The sequence below is a fragment of the Coenobita brevimanus genome, chromosome 86, assembly GCF_032717465.1.
Source record: "Coenobita brevimanus isolate Jiangsu-jjx chromosome 86, ASM3271746v2, whole genome shotgun sequence".
Classification (NCBI taxonomy): domain Eukaryota; kingdom Metazoa; phylum Arthropoda; class Malacostraca; order Decapoda; family Coenobitidae; genus Coenobita; species Coenobita brevimanus.
In genome coordinates, this window is record NC_137039.1 from 8,897,357 (window position 1) to 8,916,600 (window position 19,244).

A 19,244-nucleotide genomic window follows, 5' to 3' on the forward strand; every position below is an offset into this window, starting at 1 on the left:
GTTTTTGTAGTGAGGTCAGGTTGATGCGCTGTTGCCCTGATGGAAAAGCCATCATCACGTAGCGCGAAAAATTTGACCTCTGAGCATTAATTTCTCGTCTCGCCGATTTATGTCAACTTGGTGGGGCACGTGATGGTGCTGATTTCACCTTTGAGCAGAGGTTAGCCAAAACACCTCAGTGGAACACCCCCTCCCACACCCCACAGAGAGAGAGAGAGAGAGAGAGAGAGAGAGAGAGAGACCGACGGTTACGTAAAGGAAACATCATGTTTGCTACTTCATCTTAAAACATATGGTTTCCATTATTCCTTAGACTCCACCAATCGTCTTCATCTACTTTTGAGTATGAACATGAATTTTAGCTGTTCAGATACATCGTAAATGTTTGAATATCTTGGCTGCATACACATTATTTTTGGCTGCTTAGATTTTCCTTGAAACAGTAGAACTGTTCATAAATACTGAACTAAGATGATTAGCTGAAAAACTGCCCGTGTCTAGGGATTAAGACATGCGATAACTCACTAACTCGCATAATCATATTGATTCATAGCCGAGCTTCTAATATTCTGTTATGGGCTTTTCTTCTGTTATTTTATTATTTCTTTTAAGCCGGGCGAATATAAACATACTTTCATCATTTAATCAGCAGTAAGATTGACTGATATATGTATGAAAATAAAATTCTCATTTCATTTAACAGTCGGTGAGCGAATGACACTGCTTTGATACTAGCCAAAGTCTGGTTGCTCGTGGGAGGTCCGAAGCTGTAACCTGTCGTCCGGGAAGGAGGGGAAGAGACTAGCGCCTTCCACACTCGGTGTAGTACGAACTTCTGAACGGAGCTGTACAGTAGGACATTGTCCGGGAATACAGCCTATATTTACCAAGGCATTGGCAAAGATCACGTGATTACTGTATCATCAACTCTCTCTTTCTCTCTCTCTCTCTCTCTCTCTCTCTCTCTCTCCGACAGAGGAGGGAGGGAATGGAGAATAAGAGAGAGAGGAGGGAAGGAATGGAGAATAAGAGAGAGAGGAGGGAAGGAATGGAGAATAAGAGAGAGAAGAGGGACGAAGTTTATGCCTTATCTCCTCACTCAAAGGGACGCTCCTTTGCCATTCCCTTATTTATTCTCTCTCTCTCTCTCTCTCTCTCTCTCTCTCTCTCTCTCTCTCTCTCTCTCTCTCAGAATAATGCTCTTTATCTCTCTCTCTCTCTTGTCTTGTCAAGACAATTTATTTAATAATTCAATATAGATATACAATAGCATATGTAATTCGTTACAAAAAATAAAAAATCATGAAAACAGAGTATTTAAATCAAATATCCACAGCCTAATAAATTATTAGGCTGTGGATATTTGATTTAAATAATGTGTTTTAATGGTTTTTGTAAGGAATTGCATATGCTAATCTTAAAATATAATGTATATTTATTATTATTTACTAATAATAATGATTTAAAAAATATTAAAAATACATTATCTCTGTTGAAGCATATTAAGAAATGCTACTACCCCCTTCCCTCCCACCTCCCCCCACCAACACCAACCCACCCTCGCGACCCGTCCCAGCCTCCCCCATCCATTGTCCAGCCATGCGTGAAGCTCCCAAGACCACGTGTCCCTTGGAAGACCACGTGTCCCTTGGATTGTGCAGTGCGCAATCCACAGGGCAGGTGCGCAAGCGCAAATTTAGTTGTGCAAGTGCAACTAAGTTTGCGCTTGTGCAACTGCCTTTTCATGTGCGCAAGCGCAAAATTGCGCATGGTCTCGTACGGTGCACAATGAGCAAACAATATCACCTACTTAATTTGGCTCTTCTCACGTCTTTATAATTGCTGTGTTTCGGTGAATCACAATTAACCCCTTCAGTTCGAGGACGTGGTTTTGCAGTGTATTCCTGCCACCAAGACCTAGAGAAGTCTACTGTACTTCTTTAGGCTTTGCCTGCCACCACCTGAAGCTTTTCCTCGGGACGGGAGGATAGTGAAGGTGGTAATGACCACATGCAAACTGACTGCAGTCACCAAGAATGCAATAAATAACTACCAAGCATTTACAGAGCGCTTACCTCCACCAATGCCATTGCAGGATTCGGATCCGAATCCGCCCTAAAATCTAATCAATTCTTTCTTGATCCCTGGCCCACCCTTCCACAAAATATCATTGAAATTCATTGAGCACTTTTGGAGATATCGTGTGGGCAAACAAGCAAACAGATAAACATAGGTGAATACGTAACCTCCTCCAACTTAGTTGGCTGGAAAAAAAAAAAAAAAAAGTTATGGTATTCATAGTTAATTCCTTGTCTACTGTGCCTTCCTTCATTCGTAACTAATGGTCAACTGTTATGTTGAATACTGTACAGTACGTGACTGCCTCCAAGGCAGCCCTAGAGTGTATCATTTGGGTTTGTAATAGTCTTACTGATATGACATCCCTCAGCTTAGTAAACACACTCCGCTGTTACCATGAATATAACAGCCAAGTGGAGCCATCAGTGTCAAAGGTTAATTAGGGTTTTCATCCTATAAATACTATAATTCTTTTCAGCTTAATAAAATCGCATGAGTTCATGTATCTATCTATGCCTCAGCCTGCTAGTGTCTTAACCTAAAGACCTCCATGCACTTCTGGCCTAACTCAACAATGGCCTCTTCCAACCACACACCATCTTCCTTCAAATACTTCCCAACCAGGCCTCCTATTCTTATCGGTTAAGGAAGCTCCCTAATACCTCTTCCTTAGGGATTTATTGTTGACTTTTTTATATCTTTCTGGACGTTATTTACGTACAGTGGCCTATAGAGCCACTGGAAGGATTTATATAACACAGAATAGGACAGTCAGGCGTGATAAACAAAACAAATCGTTTGGGAAAAGGTGTTAGGGAGATTCCTCAACTGCCACCATGTTCTCGGGCTTCCTCCTCTCCTTCCAAATAACCTACTTCCATACACTCTCCTACTCAGTCTCACTTTCGGTTCACTCCACATAGCCGATCCACCTGGTCTGACAGGAGGGAATGGGAAGGATATTTGGGAGAAGGTTTGATGATGGTAGGAGGCGTGGTGACCCAGGAATAAGAGAGAGAGAGAGAGAGAGAGAGAGAGAGAGAGAGAGAGAGATGTAGAAACTAAGAAGGCAAAGATGATGAAAGGATATAAGCAAGACAGTGAGAAGGGTATAACGTGAGTGAGTTTGCAGGTGGATGGAACGTGGGATATCAGGTAACAAAGGGATGGATATGGGAAGTGTGTATGTGTGTGTGTGTGTGTGTGTGTGTGTGTGTGTGTGTGTGTGTGTGTGTGTGTGTTCTTACCTAATTGTTCTTACCTAATTGTATCTTTACAGGAATGAGTCAAGCTCGTACTGTCTCGTGTCTTAAACCATATTTATCGTACATATCCTTAAATTTGTAAATTGTTTTGGCACACACTATTTCATTCGGTAGTGCATTCCATTGATCAATTGCTCTGTTTGGGAAACTGAATTTCCTTACGTCTTTATCACCTCTCTTCTTATGCAGTTTTTTGCAGTGTCCTCTTGCTGATGCTTCTCCATATGTTAAGTAATCATTTATGTCTATTTTCTCCTTTCCTGATATGCACTTATATAGCATTAGCATGTCACCTCTTTTCCTTCTCTCCTGTAGTATTGGTAGATTCAGTTTATTTAGTCTTTCTTCGTAGCTTAGGTCCCTTAAGCTTGGTATCCATCTTGTAGCGGCCTTTTGAATTTTTTCAATCTTGTCTATGTGCTTTTTGAGATGAGGACTCCAGACTATTGATGCATATTCCAGGGTTGGTCTAATGAATGATGTTATTATCCTTCTTAGCATGTCTTCAATTATGTATGTGAATGCTATTCTCATATTTGCAAGCAGTGTATACATGTTCCGTACCTTCTCGCTGATGTGGTCAGCCGGAGATAGTCTGTTATTGATAATCACACCTAGGTCTTTCTCTCTTTCTGCTGTGTATAGGGTTTTCTTTCCTAACTTATAATCCCAATCAGGTCTTTTTCCACTTTTACCAAACTTGATTACATGACACTTGTCCACATTGAATTCCATTTGCCATGTACTACTCCATTCATGAAGTTTATTTAATTCTTCTTGTAGCTCCCTACAAGAGTCTGTGCTAGTAATTCTCCTTTGTATTTTTGCATCATCTGCAAACATATTCAGATAGCTCTCATTTCCAGTGTTACTGTTTATATCATTTATGTACACTAAAAACATGATTGGTGCCAGCACTGAACCCTGTGGTACTCCACTGGTCACTTCTTTCCATGATGAGTAGTTTCCTCTTAGTACTGTCCTCATTTCTCTTTTTATGAGAAAGTCTTGCATCCAACAAAACAGTTTGCCTCGAATTCCTCCTTGATGGTACAGCTTCCATAAAAGTCTTTGGTGTGGTACTGTGTCAAAAGCTTTCTTGAAATCTAAATAGATACTGTCCACCCATCATTCCCTTTCCTGTATTGTGTTTGTTACTCTGTCATAGTAGCTCAACAAATTAGTAACACATGATTTTCCTTTTCTGAAACCAAACTGTCTTTCTGTTATCATACTGTGTTCTTCTAGATGATTTACCCAAGCTTTTCTTATAAGTTTTTCTAATACCTTGCTTACAACACTGGTCAGTGATACTGGTCGGTAGTTGAGAGGATTTTGTCTACTTCTTTTCTTGAATAAGGGTACTATATTCGCTTTTTTTCCAAATATCAGGTAGTTTACCTTGACTCAAGGATTTCTTGAAAATTAAAAATAATGGTTTACTTAACTCCTTTGCACATTCTTGTAACACCCAACATGAAATTTCATCAGGACCACTTGCTTTTCCTCTGTCTAATCTACTTAACTCCTCCTGTATTACTTTTTCTGCTATTTGTATATCTGATAGTAGGCTATGTGTGGACATGCGTGTTCCACATAGTCCCTCTCAAAATTTTTTTCTTCTGTAAAAACTAATTGGAAATTCTTATTTAGTGCTTCACAAATATCTTTCTCTTGTGTATAAGTGATTCCCTCGTCCGTAATGGATTGTATTATATCTTTTACTTTGGTTTTGCTTCTGATATAGCTGTAAAACAGCTTTGGTTGATCACTACTTTTATTTATTATATCCTCCTCAAATTGTTTTTGGGCTTCTCTCCTTATTCTTGTATAGTCGTTTCTTGCCTGTTTGTAATTATTATACGCCCTTTCACTATTGTGTCTTCTGTATCTATTCCACAACAAATCTCTTCTTTCTTTTGATTTTTTACATTCTGTATTGAACCATTTCTGTGTTTTCTTATCTGCTTCTTTGTGCTGTGGGATGTATTTCTGGACTCCTATTTCATAAAATTCACAAAAATTTTTATATACAGCATTTAAATCCTCTAAGCTCATTTTCCCAATCAACTTCTAAGAAATACTTCTTTAGGTCTTGATAATTTCCCTTTTTATAGTTTAGGTTCTTTTTGTAACTGTCATTGCTGTTTACTATGTCATGTGCTATCCTGAAGTTATAATTTAGTACTGCATGATCGCTTTTGCCGAGTGGAGGGTGATATATTAAACTGTCAATGTCATTTTCTTGCCTACTAAATATTAGATCTAGCACTGAAGGTACATCAAGTCCTCTTTTTCTAGTGGTTTCCCTCACATGTTGCGTTAGGAAGACCTCTTGTACGAGATCTAGGAGCTTTTGGTCCCAACAGCTTTCTTGGCTATTTATATCTAGAGTATTCCAATTTATATTTGTATTGAAGTCCCCAGTTAGTATAATTCTTTCCGATTTCTCTTCCATTTTATGTAGCAAGGATCTTATACTCTGAATTGTACTCTCTGCCAGGTCCTCATATTCGTCTCTTTCCCATGTGTTTGATCTGGGTGGCATGTACAAATTGGCTACAATTACTTTACCTTCAGATGTGTCGATCTCTACTGCAATCAGTTCTACTTGTGATGGTATATCTAGGTTTATTTCCTTGATTTTAGATTTTTCTTAGTTAATATTATAATTCCTCCTCCTTTTTTTTAAATTTATGTCTCTTCTCCATATATTGTATTCCTCTAAGTTTAGTATGTCATTGGATATCCTTGGTGTTAATTTTGTCTCAGTTAGGCATATTATTTGTGGTTCATTTTCTCTGACATAATCATTCATCTCTAGTAATTTAGATACCATTCCATCCACATTTGAGTACATCAACTTTATCATCTTGTTTATATACTTGCCATGACATGGTTCTACTAACTTCCTCTTTTTTCTTCCATCCTGTTTGTGTACCACTTTCGTACCTGCAATCCTATTACTTTGTAAAAAAAATCTTCTTCTCCTCTTCCGATCTTCCCTCATTTTTTGTTTTTGCTTCCTCCCTTTTCTCTTTCAGTAATTCCAGTTCCTCTTGTGTTAGGCATCTTTTTATCCATATATTTTTGAACTCCTCTTTTTCCATAAGATTCTTTGCATTTTTTAGTATCTCTTCCACAGTGTTTACACTCTGGAAAGTCACCTTTAGATGTCTTGTCTTGCTGTTCTCGTATTTCCCTAACCTTTTGTGTTCCTCTATGTCTTTACTACAGATTTCCTCTGATACTTCTTTCAGTAAGCTCATTACATTTGCCATCTCCTTTTTGTCTCTAGTGATCTTGTTTTTAATTTCTTCCTCTTCTATACCAGTGATTACTATTGATTTATTTATTTCTACTGAATCTCTGACTAACTTTGGATTGTTTTGGATTATTCTTTTCACTTCCTTTTTAATGCTTTTTTCTTCCACCCTTGTTTCTAAGTCTTTCTTTACTTTCACCATTTCAGCATACGTGGTTTCTACATCATTTTTGTAGCTTTGCACAGCTTCATTCACCTGTGTTATCTTCTCCTCAATATCACTGCTCTGGTCCATGAGACTGCTTGCTTGTCTAATTGTCTCTGTGTCATTTTTGAACTCTTCCATAACACTCTCGTGATTGACTACTGTACTTCCCATTTCACTCACTTTCTTCCTAAGCGTACTCAATTCCACTGTTAGTTCACTGATGGTTGTGTCTTTCTTATTGGCCTCCCTTCCTAGTTTTTCTATCTCTTCCTTTTGCAAGTGCATTTGCTTCTTTATTTCATCCATTTCATTTTTGAAAGCCATTTCTAGTTTGTGTACACGTTCAACCAGTCTATTGTGAGTCTCCACTTCAACCAGTTCTTGGTAGAAATCATCATTTTGCTTTTTACTTTTATCCCTTTTCTTTTCCAAATTTGTTTTACTTAAGTATGTATCCATTTTGTAATACTAAATGAACAGAGTATGTACTTACAGAATATGTACGCTTTCCCCGTGTTGCTGTAGTATAAACAAACCCAGCTGACTCAACGCATGGTGGTTCTTTGTTCTGTTTGAACCCGTCTTATTTAAACTTATTATTTCTTTTCCTTTTAATAATGAAAAATCATTTAGTCTAACCTGGTACAGAGCTTGACTCATTCAAAGATACTAATTTAGGTAATGCCTCTGGCCGTGTTGGTCTGGTATGGAGCGCCGGTGACGGACGTCTACCTCCGACGATGCCCTGTGTGTGTGTGTGTGTGTGTGTGTCAAAGCTGAGAGGATGAATAGATATAGACAGACTGTTAAATTTACATACGTGTGTGGGTTTCAGTGTGTAAGGAACAAGATAAACTAATATGGTGGAGTACGTAATAAAGGGATATTGTGACTGATAAATCAAATACAATGATAGACAAGCAACAAGGGTATACACGCTGACTGATGCTCTGTGCTGTGCCTTCCCTTGTGTTTGGATTCCACCTCAACCAATCCCTCAGACAGGTTCAAGGACTGTGGTGATGATGACAATGATGATGATTCGACGACGACGACGATAATGGTAATGATGATGATGATGATGTTGATGATGTTGATGATGATGATATGACGACGTCGATAATGGTGATGATGATGGTGATGGTGACGATGATGATGATTTTTGCACCTGCTGATTTTATTCAGCTGAGACAAATCTAAGTTAAAGGGTTTGAAGGTTTAGAAAGTCTATCTATCAGTCTGTCTTTCTCTCTCTCTCTCTCATGCAGACCTCTTTTCCCACCTCGAGACAGGATGAGGTAGGGTCCAGAGAGCAAGAAAAAGAAAAAAAATTGAGAAAAATGGAACCTAACTAAATGATTGCTTAAACTGGCCGACGATTTGATTCAGCTTACGAGGCAGCTTGAATGTGAAGGGTGACTGAACGCCATATCTAAACCCTTCTAAGGTCTTCTTTCTTCCTTTCTTTTCGCCAAATTTCTTTCCCCTCTCCCCCCTCCTCTCTCTCTCTCTCTAACCCCTTCCAATGTCTTCCTCTTCTCTCTTCCTCCTTTTCCTAAATCATCTCTCCCTTTTCCCCCTCTGCCTAACTGATCCCTTCCAGTCTTCCTCTTCTCTCTCCCTCGCTCTTCTCCAAACGCTCCCTCTATCCTCCTCATCTCTTTTTTCCCTCTCCCTCCCTAATCCCTTCCAAAGTCTGTTCCATTTCTCATCCTCTCTGTTCTCTAAAACCTCCCTCTCTCCCCCTCCTCTTTGTGTCCTTCTGGCGCGGACACTTCTATGTCAGCTAGATCTCTTGTACGCTATCTTGGCCCAGATTTTCGTCCTTATGCAGTTTATTTCACGTAGCTCACTGGCAGATAAAGACAATACTACGGCTCTACATCTTTTCCATTGCACTTCTTCATGACTAGCATCATCTTGAAGTGTTGATCTATTGCTACAAGCTCCGCATTCATGATGGAGAGATGGCAATTTTAAGACAAGTTAGAGTAAAATTAGTATACCCGGTGGTGGTTTTACGTGGTGGCAGTTGCAGCCGGCACTGTAGTATACTTTTCCGTCTGGACTGGAGTCCCAGGGATTTTAACTATCATAATTAAACATACATTATGTTAAAGCCGTCTTAAAGAGAAACGAAAAAAAAATAAATAAATAAATAAAAAAGGTTCTACACTGCAGCAACCTATGACATTATTTTATTTATACTCTTGGTTAAATGTTGTACTGGCCAACATTATGTAGGCTACTGATGGAAAAATAGCCAACAAAAAAACACTTAAAAATAATGTGACCAGTACATTTAAATTAAAGACGTTTAAGAATACATGAAATATTTGAGGAATAATTATTAGTAGTACAATATAAGATAAAATAAATGGACCTAACTTAAAGGGGTGTACGTCCTATGACCTAAAGAAGGGTATAAGATATACTTGGTAGCACTGACCCTTCAGATATTCTGGGAAGGAGAACAGGGTAATCCCAGGAGGTTGACGAAACATCCTGACTGTAGAAATTGGTCCTTTTTTTACATGCTGCTTCTCCATACATGCTAGATGACAAGAGGGAGATTGGACTTGTTACCAGGCCTGGGCAATACTTGAAAATTGCTTAAGAAAACAGACAGTGGCCATGATGCACCCAGTGTCAGAAGTAAAATACCGGTACTCTGCCAGAACTTGAATGAAGTCCACTCCCAGACTTATATCCCAAAACTTGCTCCAAGACTGCTTCAAGGCTGGTTCCAAAACTTGTTCCCCTGAAAGTGTTAGAACTTTCAGGTAGTTTCAAGCAAAATAATATGATAAAAGTGTTATACTTTTGTGGAAAAATAAAACTTTTCATAGCAATATTCCAAAGAATTAGATAATGCACTCGCCTTTGACCACCCTAACTTCTAGGTGTTAGGATGATACTGCATAGGATAAGGATTCGTCACCTTATTTTATAATTATAACACACATTTTAATATCACGGTGGTGTACGTGACTGCCAAGCCTTACCCCAGGGCGTTGTATTGCTAAAGTCAGCAGATTTCTGTCTCTCCCCACCCACACAGAGAGAGCTGCTCTGTACTCTTCTCACATCTAATAACTTCTAGGGCAGATTTCACTTTCAAAACATTACTAGCATAGGGACAATACAATCAAAATACCTTTTAGTAGAATAGAAATTGGTACACTAACTCATCATGGTGGTAGAAGAACGAAAAACTCCAGGCAGGGCGCCGTACTACTGCCCGCTCAGAAACCAAAACACAGACAAAGCGGAGTAGCGGACACAAGCATCCCACCCCTCGGGCATCCCTGTAATGCTAGGTGAAAAAGACCCGACTCCTCGGTCTTAAAACACCTAACGTGTAGCGGGGTCCTCTTTCGTGACAGGAACTTAGTGCAATGAAAGAGAGGCAGGACACAAAAACTCTAGGCAATAACCTTTTACACGTATATTCCCACAGTCAGACACAGGACAAAATACAGATATTACAACACGAATAGCGACGCAGAAATAAAACCTTACTTAGGATATTAGTATCTCACAGGATACTGACTTAACCACTACGGTTGCCAATACAGAAAGTCTAGTGAACAGAACACGAGTGCGCGTGGGAGCGCGGGAGGGGGAGTTCACGCGGGGGGGGGGGGAGGGGAGGGGGCGAGGGGAAGGACTCGTTACGAGCCAGAACAGTTATAGTAATATTGGGAAAGGATACGTCTTTCTAATTCACTCTTAGTATCACTTGATAGAAAAAGGGTTTTGACATTTGATTCTATCTCTCGTTTATATTACGTTAGTTATGGGGAGGGGATATTGTAGAGAGAGAGGGAATAGCGGGACACTGGATATTTGCGGTAATACAAAGGGACGGATAATATTCTCACTTTTCTATGGTTTTCTGACAACAGGGGACATATGTATATTTTCACTACAGAGACTTCCTCAGGGGAAGAGTTCTTACTGGTTTCTTACGAGGGCGTCACTTATGAGTCAGAGCTCTCGAGACTCACTCACTGCTCTCATCCTTACTCACTCTCCCATGATTTCACTCGCCCTGCTACTGAACATACATTTAGTCACTATATCACTGTAACCTGTTTTCTAGGGCAACGTCACATTTAATATAATTTCCGTCACTAGTCTTGGGGCAGTACCACACTTGACATATATTCACTCGTGTCATGGGGGCGGCAGGGAGACACGCCAGCATCTATTTGGCTAGGCTAGGGGCACCGCCAGGGAAAGGCGTGCCGAGAGGGCACGGGAAGGTTCGCAGGGGCGTCTTCTCTCGTCTAGGGCTGCACGTGGCGCAAGGGCTCGTAGTCTCCGGGCTGGGATTAGGGGTGTGGCCCTCAGGGCTGGGGCCAAACAGGTCTAGGAGTCTCTGGCTCCTGTCTCGGCCAGAGGTGGAGGTCCGTCGCCGTCTCTTGGGAGTGGAGAGGTTGCGCCCAGGAGTCCTGGGGAGGGCCCGGGGAGGCTGAGGGCTGCAGTCCCCAAAATAAAGGGGCGCCGTCAGGTGGGGGCCGCGGCACCGTCTCATACTGGGGCCCAACAGGTGAGTCTTCTCCAGGGCCAGGCATAGGGACCGGAGGGCAGGGGAGGCCGTTAGGCCTCGCGGGGTCCCTCTGGTGCTGGGGAGCCGGGCGTCTGTCTCATGCAGGGGCGATGTCGGCACCTCTGTCTGGCCGTAGGGCCCGGCAATAGGCCTTGGCTGTGTGGGGGAGTCAGCGCACCTCTGGTCCTCTCTCCAGAGGCCGTGGGCCCGTCTCTTCTGGAGGAGGGGGGAGCGGCAATCAGCCATCTCAGGGGCAGCGCCTTTGGAGCGGCAATCGGCTGTCTCCTTCGGCAGGAGGAGTGAGCGGCAATCGGCCATCTTGGGGGCAGCACTTCCAGAGTAGCAATCGACCGTCTCCTTCGGCAGGAGGAGTGAGCGGCAATCGGCTGTCTCGGGGACAGCACCTCCAGAGCGGCAATCAGCCGTCTCCTTCGGCAGGAGGGTTGAGCTGCAATCGGTCGTCTCGGGGGCAGCGCCTCTAGAGCAGCAATCGGCCGTCTCCTTCGGCAGGAGGGTTGAGCGGCAATCGGCTGTCTCAGGGGCAGCGCCTCTAGAGCGGCAATCGGCCGTCTCCTTCGGCAGGAGGGTTGAGTGGCAATCGGCCATCTCTGGGAGAACTCTTCCAGAGCGGTAATCGGCCGTCTCCTTCGGCAGGAGGGTGGAGTGGCAGTCGGCCATCTCCTGGGGCAGAAGAGATGAGCGGCAATCGGCTGTCTCGGCAGAAACACCTTCAGTGCGACGCTTGGCCGACTGACGAAGGCGAGAGTGGCAATCGGCCGTCTCCAGAGGGGCACTGTCGGAAACTGAAATATCAGTTCCACCCCAGTCTGATTCGGCAGTCCTGCTTTCCAAAGGTAGTGTCCTCCGTCTGCTATGATGGCGGTGCAACAGCTGAATGTGATAAGGCTGCACAGCCCGGGCTGGCTTATGCCATTGTCATATTGGGTCCCCTAGTGTGGGTGAGGCTACTCCGTGGGGTCCGGGTAGGGGTGTCGGTGTGTTTCTGGGGGCACTACACTGTTTCTCACTGTGTTTCTGGGGGCACTACATTGTTCTTCCGTGTTTCTGGGGGCACTACATTGTTCTTCCGTGTTTCTGGGGGCACTACATTGTTCTTCCGTGTTTCTGGGGGCACTATGTTGTTCTTCTCTCACATCGTCTCCAGGGGCACTGATTTGCAAGCCACGCATTTCACCACTCTCCCCTTGGAAAAAGTCATGTCCCTGTGGCTGGAGGTGGTATACATGAGTGTCGTGGGTGGCGTATGCAGGCTGGAGATGCTGGAGTAGGGCTTGCCAAGCGGTGGTGTGAAAATTTTCCTCTTGTTCGGCGTCGCAGGTGAGGAAGAGCGTGGAGTTGGTGAGGGTTGATCGGAGGAGGGTCAGTAGGTGGTATGGTCCTCTAAGCAGCCGATTCTTGCCTGTGATCGGCGCCCATATGGCTCGTCGGATCTTCATTTTGGTCTGTGTTGTCACTGGTGTAGTAGGGGGCTGTATGCTGGCTACTAAGAGTACGGGCCTGGTTTTGTGCCGTGGTAATGCTATGTTGAGTCTCTGGGGAGTGTAGGTGGAGGGGATTTGGGCTTGATGTATCATGATGGTGTGAAGTGGAGGGGAGGCAGGAGGTGTATGGGTATGGGTGTGTCTGGCGGGTGGGCGTGAGAGTTGGCCAGAGCAGGTGGTGGTGGTTCTGAGGGTGGGGGTGGGTGGGGAAGTGGGCTGGCGGGGTTGACAGGGTTGGTTAGTATGTGTTGTTGCACGTGTTGGGGCCGCGGCAGAAGGTGAGGTTGTCGGAGTGGGCGTGTGCAGGTGTGGAGGGGAGGGGGAGGTGGTAGTGGGGTGTTCTGTGGTGTGGGCAGGGCACGTGGGTGCGGGTGGAAAAGGTGAGGCGGCGGAGGGAAGGGGTGAGGGTGAGCGTGGGGAGGTTGGTGTGGTGGGTGAGATGTCAGGTGAGGTGCGGGGGGTGGTGGCAGTGAGGGAGGCTGAGGTGGTAGGGGGGGTGGAGGGGGATGGCGAGGAGGAAACATAGCACTCGTATGTAGAACTGACAGGCGGTGCAGAAGCAGGGGCAGGTGGGGAGTGTGGGGTCGGGGTGGCAGAGGTGGGCGTGCGGAAAGGGCGCACGTGGCAGTTTCGGAGGGTGCGTGGGGTGCTGTGGTAATCCACGACAACCTGGTAGGGATTTGGAACGTGGGTGATCCTGTGGGGTCTTGTAAAGCAGGGGGCAAGTTTGTGGAGGGTGGGAAGTTGGGCGATGACGACAGTATCACCCGCGCTGAAAGGGTTGGAGGCAGTGTCAGGGCCAAGGTACAGTGTTTTCTGTAAGTGGTGCAGCCGACTTTTCAGAAGGTGCAAAGGGTCCATGGTGGGGGCAGCGGCAGGTGGTTGCAGATGTTGGCGTAGTGGTATCAGGAGAGGGGATTCGCCAAATATTCTTTCATGTGGGGAAACCCTGTCCTCTCGGGGACAGGAATTCATGCCCCATTGAATGATCTTTACATGGGCCGGCCAGTCGTCATCTTTCGTAGATTTGATGCGTGTACGTAGTTGGTTCATCAGTGTACGATGACTACGTTCACATACGGCGTTTCCCTGTGGCCAATAAGGCGAGGAATGGGAGATCTTATATCCAAATATCTTGGCAAGTTCCCCCCAGATTTTACCAGCGAACTCTGGGGCATTGTCAGAATGGATGGCTTGAGGGATGCCAAAATAAGGGAATACGTGTCGGAGAAGGGCATCGGCGACAGCGATGGCATGATGTTCTTTCACCGGGCAGGCTACTACAAATTTTGAATATGTGTCGACAAACGTGATCACATATTTATACCCAGATTTGGAAGGGAGGGGGCCCACTACATCTATTGCCAGGAGTTGCCAAGGTTTATGGGCGGTGATGTGGCCTGAGGGTCCGGCGGTCTGGGTGACATCCTTCCCTAGCGCACATGCGCGGCAAGTTTGAACTATCTCCTTGGCGAGGGTGGAGGGGTTTGACGCCCAGTAAATGTCACTGAACACTTGAACTAGCTTCTTTGTACCCAGATGGATGCCATTATGGACATGGAGGTGGCGTAGGGTGTCGCGTGCCGCATTGGGGGTTAGTAGAATGTGTCCAGATGGAGTTAGAAGGTGATCGCCCTGTCGGCATAGTTTGGTGAACAGGTGGGCGGGAATCCAGGGTGGGCATTCCTTTCGGTGCCATAGGCGCAAGATGTCTGAATCTGGCTGTACCGCGTGAATGGGAAGGCGGGAGAGGGCATCTGCGTTGGTATGCAGTTTCCCAGGCCTGTAGGAGATTTCGTACTGAAATTCTTCTAGGATTTCATGCCACCTGATGAGTTGGGCGTTATGCGAGTCCGACTGATGCAACCACTGGAGAGACTGATGGTCAGTGATGATTGTGACCTGGGTGCCGGAAAGGTAGGCCCTAAAATGTTGGAGGGCCCAGATTATGCCGAGGCACTCTTGTTTGGTTGTGGCATAATTTTTCTCAGCTGGATTTAAAGTGCGGCTGGTGCAAGCAATAATGTGTTCTCAGCCGGCTTGTACCTGGGCGAGCATGGCACCTATTGCGGTGAGAGAAACGTCGGTGTAGAGGCGGGATGGGTGGGTATAATCGGGAAAAGCCACGATGGGAGCAGAGACGAGTTTGTCTTTCAGTTGTTGGAAGGCCTCTCATCTTGCTTCAGTCCATACAAATGGTTCCCCCTTCCTGGTCAGATCGTGCAGAGGTTTTGCAATTTGAGCGAAACCCTTCACAAAATGACGATAGTAGGACGTGAGTCCTAGGAAGGCGCGGACGCCGTGGATGTCTTGCGGTGGCGGTATGTCCGCTATGGTGCAGAGCTTGTCAGGGTCGGGGGAGATTCCTGCCTGGGAGATAACGTGTCCCAGGAAAGAGACAGTCCTGGTGGCCAGGACACACTTAGAGGGGTGGAGTTTGAGGTCTGCCTGGTGGATCCTAGTAAAGACCCGACGGAGGCGCTGCAAATGGTCAGCCCAGGTCTGACTGAAAACGATGACGTCATCCAGATGGGCCAGACATATCTCCCAAGTGAGGCCGCTCAAGACAGATTCCATTAGCTGGGAAAAGGTGGCAGGGGCATTGCAAAGGCCAAACGGCAGGACATTGAATTCGAAGTGCCGCCCGTTGCTCACAGAGAAAGCGGTTTTGCCTCAGTGTTCTGGGTGTACCAGGACCTGCCAGTACCCAGACTGGAGGTAGAGGGTAGAGAACCACGATGCCCCATGAAGGGAATCTAGGGAGTCGTCGATCAGTGGGAGAGGAGTGGCATCTTTGATGGTCATGTCGTTCAGGCAGTGGTAATCAAAGCAAAACCGCATTGTACTGTCCTTCTTTCTTACTAGAACGACGGGGGAGGACCAAGGACTGGTGGAGGGGGAAATGACGCCGGCTTTGATCATTTCGCGCACTTGGCGGTCCTCTTCCTCCCTTTGTCGGGGGTTCTTGCGTCGGGAAGGCTGTCTAATTGGTGGGCCTGTCATATAGATCTCATGAGACAGGTATGTGGTATCCCCTATATCTGCTGGTCTGGTCGCAAACAGGTCCTGGAAATCCAGAAGAAGGCGACGTAGGGTATCTGACTGCTGGGTGGAGAGATGGTCAGGAATAGGGAATAGGGGGGCGGGGGAGTGGGAAGAAGTTGGGGCACAGGGCTCAGCTTCCTCCATCTCTCCGATAATGAGCCCTTTGGGGAGGGTAAGAGGGGAAGGGGCGAGATTGGCTATGCAGACAGCAGTGTGGTGGGGGGGTAGAAAGGTGGGAGATAAAAGACAGGCGGAGAGGGCTCCTGACGGGAGGAGGGGGGAAAATAGTACATAGGGGCCAGAGGGCTGGATCAGGGGCACCCAAGCCTCATGGTGAGAAGGAATGGTAACAGCGGTGGAGACGGTAGCGGGGAAGGAAGGGGCCGGGGCAGTGGGGGAAAGCACTGGGAAAGAAGGGGAGGGAGGCAGGGAGAGGGAAGGGGGAAGGGGGGCGGGAGGGAGGAAGGGGACGAATCCTCCGGCCGGGGCCGCGGCGTGCAGGTGCAAACAGTCTGGGTAGGGCAGGGTGGGGGCGGAACTGGAGCTGTCAGTAGCGGCAGTCAATGGTAGCTCTGAGTTTTTGGAGCAAGTCCAGTCCTAAATACCCGTCGTAACTCCAGCAGGAGGAGTCAAAAACAATAAACTGATGCTGGGTGGACACCGGCTGGTGGGTGTCAACCCATAGGGCCCGAGTCTCCCCACGGATGGGCAGGGGGCCATCCCCCGTGTCCACAAGGTGAGTGGTGGTAGGCCAAAGGTCGACATGTGACGGGAGAAATAATGGCAGTATAAACAGGACCTGGCTGCTCTCGTGTCGACTAGCAGTCTGGCCTTCACGCCGTTTAATTTCATCTTGTGATACACTGGGGGGCGATACTTAGGGGTAGTGGCCCCCGCCACCGTGGGTTGGTGCGGGGGCAGGCCTAAAAATCCAGCTGTCTGGGGCTTTCACTCTCCTGTTCCTGCTCCTGTTCTCCCGCATAGGGCTCGTCCATGGGTGCCAGCTAGTCCTCTGGAGCCTCGCCCTCCAAAGAGGACAAGTTACATGAACCCGGGGCTGTGGGTCTGCGGCAGGCAGCTTTGAGTTGGTCCTGTATATCATGTAGGGGACAGCGAGAACTGCAGGCTGTGAACTCCCACGGGTTGACCAAAATCAGGTTTGGATTTTCCCGTGGGGCGGGTCGCCGGCGAGAGGGGTGTGCCCTGGGTGGGCTAGGTGCCAGGGTAGGGCTTGTGTGAGGCATGGGCGGTCGTGGCATGGTTGGAGGGGCCGGGGGTTGGGTGGGAAATCTCTTCACCACATTGATCGGCTGAGGAGTAGGGCAGGCGGTCAGGAGGCGCCATATTAGCTGGATGTCCCTATCCATGTCTCTGGTTGGGTCATGGATGGTAAAGTGTTGTCTAATGACATTCGGGAGCACTCTGAGTAGAGTGTTAAACAAGTGTTGGTCCCGGGTTTCTTCATCTGCCTCCGGGTAGGCAGCGGTGACCAGGCGTCTTGCCTGTATCAGGGTATTGTCTAAATCCCTGTCAAATGAAAAACTATCCAGTTTGGATAGAGCCACCACTCTCCCTAATGATGGGCTGATGGCTTGGACAGCGAACTTTGTAAAGTTCTGCCAGGTGAGCTCCCGGACGATTTTCGGTGCTATGTTTGCCGCCGCTTTGCCCAGTAGTGGGAGTGTGACTGCAATTTTCTGCTGGTCATTCTCAAAGCCAATACCCAGTAAGGGTTTAATTATCGTCAGATATGTGTGTATATCGTACTGGTCAGGGTCAAACCTGGGTAATTGTACGTGCGGTTTAGTTGCCATGTTGCCAAATATTTCTCACTACCTCTCTTCTATGCCCAGGCCAAGAACCACCACTGGCCACCAGTGTAATGCTAGGTGAAAAAGGCCCGACTCCACGGTCTTAAAACACCTAACGTGTAGTGGGGTCCTCTTTCGTGACTGGAGCTTAGTGCAATGAAAGAGAGGCAGGACACAAAAACTCTAGGCAATAACCTTTTACACGTATATTCCCACAGTAAGACACAGGACAAAATACAGATATTACAACACGAATAGCGACACAGAAATAAAACCTTACTTAGGATATTAGTATCTCACAGGATACTGACTTAACCACTACGGTTGCCAATACAGAAAGTCTATAGTAGGACTTGCCTAAGTTTGCGGCTGTGGTGTGGCCCGCACCTGTGTACAATGGTGCCACGTTTCCCCAACTTGCGATGTGAAACGGAAGCTATTTATGTACAAGGCAACATAAATACGATAAATTCAGATGAATAAAACTTACACTTGTGTATTTTGATGGATGAATCAACAGTAATCTTATTATGCATAAAATATTTATACACTAACACAGAAACATGGCATGCATATTGTACAGTGTTGCTAAAAGAAATTGTAGTCACTTTTAATGTTTTTTTAGTGTAGTTTTAGGGTGGGTAATAATATTACAGTTATGGATGTAAGAGAATGAGCCTGAAAAAAGAAGAAATATGCCAATATCCAAAGTAAAAGAAATAATTCATATAATTCTTGTGAGTGGCAATACTGACACACCCAGTCTGGCCTAAGGTAAAGTATGTACCTCCATAGACCCAAGCATAGCTTGTACAGGTGTAGCTAGGGGAAAATGCTCACATTTACTGGCTTTTATCGTAATTTTAAGGGCGAGGAATAATCACATTTATAATCATATGCTAATATGTAGGACAAAATAGTAGGCATATGCCAATACTGAAGTAGAAAAAAAAACATTATTCACTCGCGAGTGGCAACACTTCCACACCCAGTCGGTGGCCTTGATCTCAGGGGTGGTGTGGAAATGATGTCAAATTTACAATATATACAATATTATGTAAAATAAAATATCCAAAATGTCTCTTGCAATAAAGAAAGAGAGAGAGAGAGAGAGAGAGAGAGAGAGAGAGAGAGAGGCAGGCAGGAGAGGGGCAAGGTTGAATGCATTGTCGGCATGACGGGGGGTGGTGGTGGTGGAGGCATTGTCAGGCTGAGAGAGAGATGGAGGAAGGGGAAAGAGAATGAATGAACGAAAATCAATCATGGTACTGCAATAACGGGTCATTTGTCACCGTATACAAAAAATGATAAATATCACTAAATATAACAAAACCAAATTAACAAATGAAAGCACAATTATAAACAACTTATAAAAGAATCAAAAGTACTCAGGGTGGCTCACATCTCCCGCCAGGAGAGAGAGAGAGAGAGAGAGAGAGAGAGAGAGAGAGAACGGTATAGAAAACGTGGCAACACTGTACACAGGTGCGGGCCTCACCACAGCCGCAAACTTA